The sequence below is a fragment of the Nuphar pumila genome, chromosome 8 (assembly GCF_984573655.1).
Source record: "Nuphar pumila chromosome 8, dmNupPumi1.hap1.1, whole genome shotgun sequence".
NCBI lineage: Eukaryota > Viridiplantae > Streptophyta > Magnoliopsida > Nymphaeales > Nymphaeaceae > Nuphar > Nuphar pumila.
The window spans coordinates 32,985,350-32,991,761 of NC_143256.1; positions in this window are offsets into that span (position 1 = coordinate 32,985,350).

A 6,412-nucleotide genomic window follows, 5' to 3' on the forward strand; every position below is an offset into this window, starting at 1 on the left:
ATTTTCTTTTGTATAATGATTCTTAGAATAATAGCCTCAATCAAGTGGTGTCTAAGGTTGATTCTATACTGGATCTGATATTGAGACGCTAATACACGTTAGTGCTTGCGCTCAGGCTAACCGTCCAATATTTGGAACGGTTGGAATGTGGTCATAGAACTCGTTAACACATTACTCTCAAAAAACATATAAAACTTTATAATGAATAAAAAGTTTTAAATTTTCTCAAAAAAATTTGGTTTTGAAAAGTTTTAAAAATGTTGGATTTCTAAGGGACATTAAACTAAATCTGTTGTGAAAGTTAATCATAAAGAAATTTGGGATGCAGTTTACATGATTGGTATGAGTTTATGTGGCCCAAGAAAATTCCTCCTAGGGCTGCCTATGTTGCGTATTTGGTTGGCCATGGTAGACTTCTTTCTCAAGAAAGACTGAAGGGCTTTGGTGTTGCGTTGTCTAATAGATGTTCTGTTTAAAGAACGACGAGACTCAATCCCATATGCCATTTTCATGTTCCATTGTCCAACTGATTTGAAAATTTGTGTGCAAAATCTTTGGAAGAAGAGAGTCCCTCACACTCATTTTATTCTAGAGTTGAAATGGTGGATAACGTCTTCACATCATCCTCCGTAGCTCAAACCTTGCTGGGATATTGCATTCCACAAAGTTTGTTGGAATATCTAGAAATTGAGGAATGAGTCCTATCATGAGGGAGTGTTGCCAGGTAATTCAATAATCACTTATCTTTTTTGTGCCTCTTGCACAAAACAGTTCACTGCGAATGATTGGCCAATATCTTAGAGGAGCTATATATCCTTGTTTGCCAAAACAGGTTTGATAGCTGATAACTTTTGGTTAGACGATTCTAGCTCTCTGGCGGTTAGATTTTCTTGGTGCTCCTTTAGAGACTATGATCTTCTCTCATTTGTTGTTTACTCTAGAGACAAAGTTTTATTCTTGGGGAGGAGGAAGAGACCCTCAAATATGCTTTTATTGAAGAAGAATGTCTAGGAGTGCATGTTCACATCATTTCATATAATAAACGCTGTTGTTTTATTCATACATTAGCCCCTACGCGGGTTTTGGCAAATGCTTTGCTTGACGGGCCATTGCTGGCCATGGGCTATGTTCTTTTATTTCTCAAGTCATGTAATAATTTATTATGGAAAGACAAGCCACTGGATTGGCTACCCTCATGAGGAGATCTTTTGTAATTTTTTTATTCTTTAGTATAAATTTGAGGTAACCCCCCAACGTTTAAAAAACAACAACAACTAGGCAAACGAAATGATTATTGTGCCAAAGACCTTGATTTCAAGAGTAACACTAATTGTTGTCATGTGCTCACAGAACCAATAATCTAACCACCAATTATTTTTGGGATGCTCAGTTTCCATGCAGATCTGGAAGTTTTTCCTCGCTACGCTTGCTCATTATTTCCATACCATGACTGGATCTCTCATTTGCCTTCTGAAATGGTGCTGTAGAGTTAAGTTCAAGATAAGGAGGTAACGTAAGTTTTGGAATTATGATTTTTCATTTAGTAATGTGAAAAATATGTAGCATAAGCGACTAGTTAAATCAAGAGGCAAATTCAGCATTTTGTTACCAAGAATAACCAAATATTGTGACACTCGTGTCAGGCAAAATTTTTTAAAGCAAACTAGGATGATGATACTATATTCCAAATCCAATGTTGGATGTGGTATGGAATTCTTGTGTAGCCTAATGCAACACAGCTAGCCATTCAATTGGTATTATGTTCTGTTGTCTGCAGTTCTAGAATTGCATATTTACTTTATAATCATTGCATCCATTATATCATGGCCGGTGAACTTAAATGTTGTATGGGAGTGAGCTGCTTCTTAAGACTCCTAGACAGCTTTGTGAAGATCATAGTGCATGGTCACCTAAGGGTGTGCATAGGGAGAATCCTTGCCTCTCTGATGTACTTCACTTTTCTCGCACATTGATTTGCAAGGATGGTGAGAATGTCAACTGCCTGATTAGGATGTTGGTAAACCGACTCATAATCTTGGTCTTGTAAGGAGGAAGGCCTTAATCCCCAAGCTTGAATATAAAAAAGGAAAAAAAAAGTTTTCTTATTATCTATTCAATTTTAGCATAGTGTTACAAGCATTAAGATTTCTTTTCTTCTATGCCTATAAAATCTTGACCATTCATTTTGCCTTTAAAAGAAAAAACATTACACCAAAATTCTCATTCATTTAAGAAGAGTAATAGGTTGACTCCAATGGTTCTAAACAGTTTTAAAAAAACATATTTCTAGTTGCTCGCTTAAATTAAACATCCAGATGCATTTTGTAACTTGATAGAAAACATGCACTAGATGAGTCATTTTTCACGTTCAAATCCTTTTAAAGTGCCTACCATGAGCCCATTGACAGGTTAGGATAATGCACACTTGTTCGTAATTTCCTGAACCATCCTATAATGGATTCCTCGTGTCAACATCTATGTGGTAAAGCTACATGGAACTAGGGCAGGTAAACAAGCTTCATGAGACAAACTTGAAGTGTTTTATGAGACAAGCTTGTTCAAGCTTGACTCATTCTTATATCGAGCCAAGCCGAGTTTGAGCTCATAATGAGCCCAAGGTAATCGAGCTTAAGTTTGAGCCAACTTGTTTGTAGAAAAAATACACTATTTTCTTGGCTTGTCCCTGTGAGGAAAGAGGGAGGGTGTTGTGTGTTCTCCCCGAAACACAAATTCGCGTGTTTCTGTGTGTACAAAGGAATATCTTGGGACCCGCAATAATTCATATGCCAATGTTGCCCACAATGACTTTATAATAAAATAACATATAAAAAAGGTAGATATGCTTTTGACGGAAATGTCCTCTCGTAAGATAGATATGCGTTGGATGAAAATGTCCTCCCGCTCCCCGTATATACATTTGCATGTTCCGCCTTTGTTGTAGCACAAGCTAATAACAAAGGCAAAAGAAGGAGGTGGAGGAGGAGGAGAGGGAGAAGCAAAGAAAGGCACTTATTAGATAGAAAACTTTTTCTGGTTCGTTCTAGAAAACTTTTCCTGGTTCGTTTCTACCTCGTGAAGATAACTATAAATCGAATGACTTGTTCGATCATTAATGGGCGTCAAGGGGGATTTGTCAGCCATCTCTTTTTACAGTCTTCTATTCTTCTTCGTTTTTGTTAGGCAGTATGGAAAAAAGCAATGAAGTACAAGCATTCCAACAAGTGCCATTAAAGCATCGTGAGTGCCTTTTCATGTCATCATGTTATTGTTGAAGAACGTATGTCATCGTGAGTGTCATTAAGGCATTGTTTTGTTATTGCAGGTAGATTATATTGTTTCAACGGTTGGAAACTTAAAGACATTTATAAGATGTTGGGACCTGTTGACAAGAATGCTTGGTTACAGATGCAAGCAAGGGTCTCTACCCCACCCGGTATCATCCATTCACTCAGTATATGCAATGTAACACAAATTGCGGTTGTAGTAACATGTATATCGATTTGTGAGATATTGTTTTGTTTGTAATATATTATGTTGAATTGTCGTATATCGATTTGTAAGATATTGTGTTTTCTATTGTCGATTTCTGAAATATTGTTTTGTTTGTTGATGTCGATTTGTAATATTATACTGAATTGTCGTATATCAATTTATAAGCTATTATGTATTTTATAGTGACGATTTGTGAGATATTGTTTTGTTTGTTAATATCAATTTGTAATATATTATGTTGAATTGCCATATATCGATTTGTAAGATATTATGTGTTTTCTATTATCGATTTGTCAGGTATTGTTTTGTTTTTTAATATCGATTTGTAATATATTATGTTGAATTGTCGTATATCGATTTGTAAGATATTATTATTTTCTATTGTGGATTTGTGAGATATTGTTTTGTTTGTTACTATCGATTTATAATATGTTATGCTGAATTGTCGTATATCAATTATTAAGATATTATGTGTTTTCGAGTATTGATTTGTTAGATATGGTGTTGTTTGTTAATATCGATTTGTAAGCTATTATGCTTAACTAATCGGTAGTCGTTGTTATATGCATCTTGAATAAATCATAGTAAATGTATGCGCTAGCTAACGTAAATTGATATTTTGCACATGACAGTGTTGAGCATATCAACTAGTTGCAGTGAAGATGATGTATCTCAATCATTGGGAAGTCATGGAGCAACGGGCATCCGTACTATCGACGTACCTAAAGAATTGAATATGTGCACTAATGATGCACATGATAAGAAGGGTGCAGGCATTGGATTCAATCTTGACTTGAATATTTCAGCAGAAGAGTTGCAATTCGATAATGAGGTAGACGATCATGACAGTGCACTTGACAAAGGTGCAAGCACCTCAAGTCTACATGATAGTACACTTGACTTTGTTCCCATGGAGGGAATGCAGTTTAATAATTCGGAAGCTGCATACAAATTTTACAATGGTTATGCCTTAAAAAACGGCTTCAGTGTTAGAAGGTATTCTTGGGCAAAAAATGCACAAGGTATCGTGGTGAGAAAGGCATATGTTTTTTAAAGCAAGGCTAGAAGAAGTCAAGTGAAAATCCAACAAGGAGCAAGCCAGATTCAAGATGCGTCTGTCTAGCGAGAATGGTGTTAAGAAGACTTCTGAATGGGAAATATGTAGTTTGTACTTTAATCAATAATCATAACCATGAATTAGCCACTTCATTTATGACTCCTATGTTAAGGTCACATTGTAAAGTAACTGCAGCCCATGTTGCAATTACTGAAATAGATGATACCGTCGACATTGCACCAAGGAAGACATATAATTCTTGCGTGCACATAGATGGTGGTCACGAGAATGTACCATTCACACCTATGGATCTAAAAAACCACTTGCGAAGGAAGAGGTCAGAAAACATGAAGAATTGAGGAATATGTTCTTTGGTTGATTACCTACAGAAAAAATCAAACATTAACCATGGTTTCTTTAGTGCAATGCAATTGGATGAAGATGGGTATGTTGTGAATATGTTTTAGGCAGATTCAAAGTCAATAGTGGATTATAAATCTTCAATGATGTGTTTGTTTTTTATACGATTGTGAAGATTAATACGAAACAGTGGTCATTTGCGCAGTTTGTCGGAGTGAACCATCACTCACAGAGTTGCATATTAGGAGGCACTTTTTTGTATGACCAGACCAAGGAAACCTTTGAGTGGTTGTTCAGAGTATTTACATAGGCAATGAATGGAAAGCACCCTGGAGTTGTACTTACAGATGGTGATAATGCAATTGCAATTATAGTGTCTCATGTATGACCATATGCACATCATCGCCTATGTTTGTAGCATATCTTTCAAAATGCAGCAAAGAACATAGGACACATTTTTAATCAGAAGACTGGGTTTGATAAAAAGTTTAGACAGTGTGTACTTGAGAGCATAGACGAGGTCACCTTTATGTCTGATTGAGAGCAAATGATTCAGATGTACGACCTTGAAGACTGTATGTGGTTACAACATTTATATGCAGACAAAGAGAAGTGGGCATTGGCATATGGAAGACAATACTTTTGTGCAAGTATGATAAGCACACAAAGAGATGAATCTATGCATGCCACACTGAAAAAAACATTGTATTCATCTTTAACAATGTTTCGTTTTATGGAATAGTATGAATTATTTGTAGACAGTCTTAGACAGAATAAACTTGAACAAGATATGAAATGCTTCAACACCCGCCCTGTAACTTTAAGCAAGAAAATATTGACGTGACCTACAAATCTGTATACACTAACTATATTTGAATGAACTAAGAAGGAGGTTATACAGGTCATGAATTACAACATAAAAGGACGTATGCAATTTGGGAATGTGCATAAATACCATGTTGTATGAGATGACGAAAAGTATCCAAAAAGGCAATAAGCACATGTTACGTATAATGTTGAAAACAGAATAATTGAATGTACATACAAAATATTTGAATTCAAAGGTATTTTATGTCATCATGCATTAAAGTTACTTAATCAAGAGAAGATACAAGAAATACCTGAGTCATATATAATGTGAAGATAGATGAGACAAGCAAAGATTGAACTGCTAGAGACAAATAATGTCAGTCCATCTAGTGTTGATGAGAAGTGCCAGATAGCCTCCCGTTACCAACAACTATGTAGATCACTTATGCATGTTGCAGATTTGGCATCAAAAAGAGAAGAAGATTATGTATGTATGTGAAATGTGTCAAGAGAATTACTTGAAAAGTGTAGTTAATTTACCATGAATCCGTTGCAGCTCATGAAGACCAATCTAAGAAAATGGGATTGAGGAACGTAGGTGAAAATCACGCTAAGTGAGAAGTTGGGTCGAAGCGTATACATCATCTTCAACAAGTCAAGAGTAAATGTTGTAGATTATGATGGGAATATTCA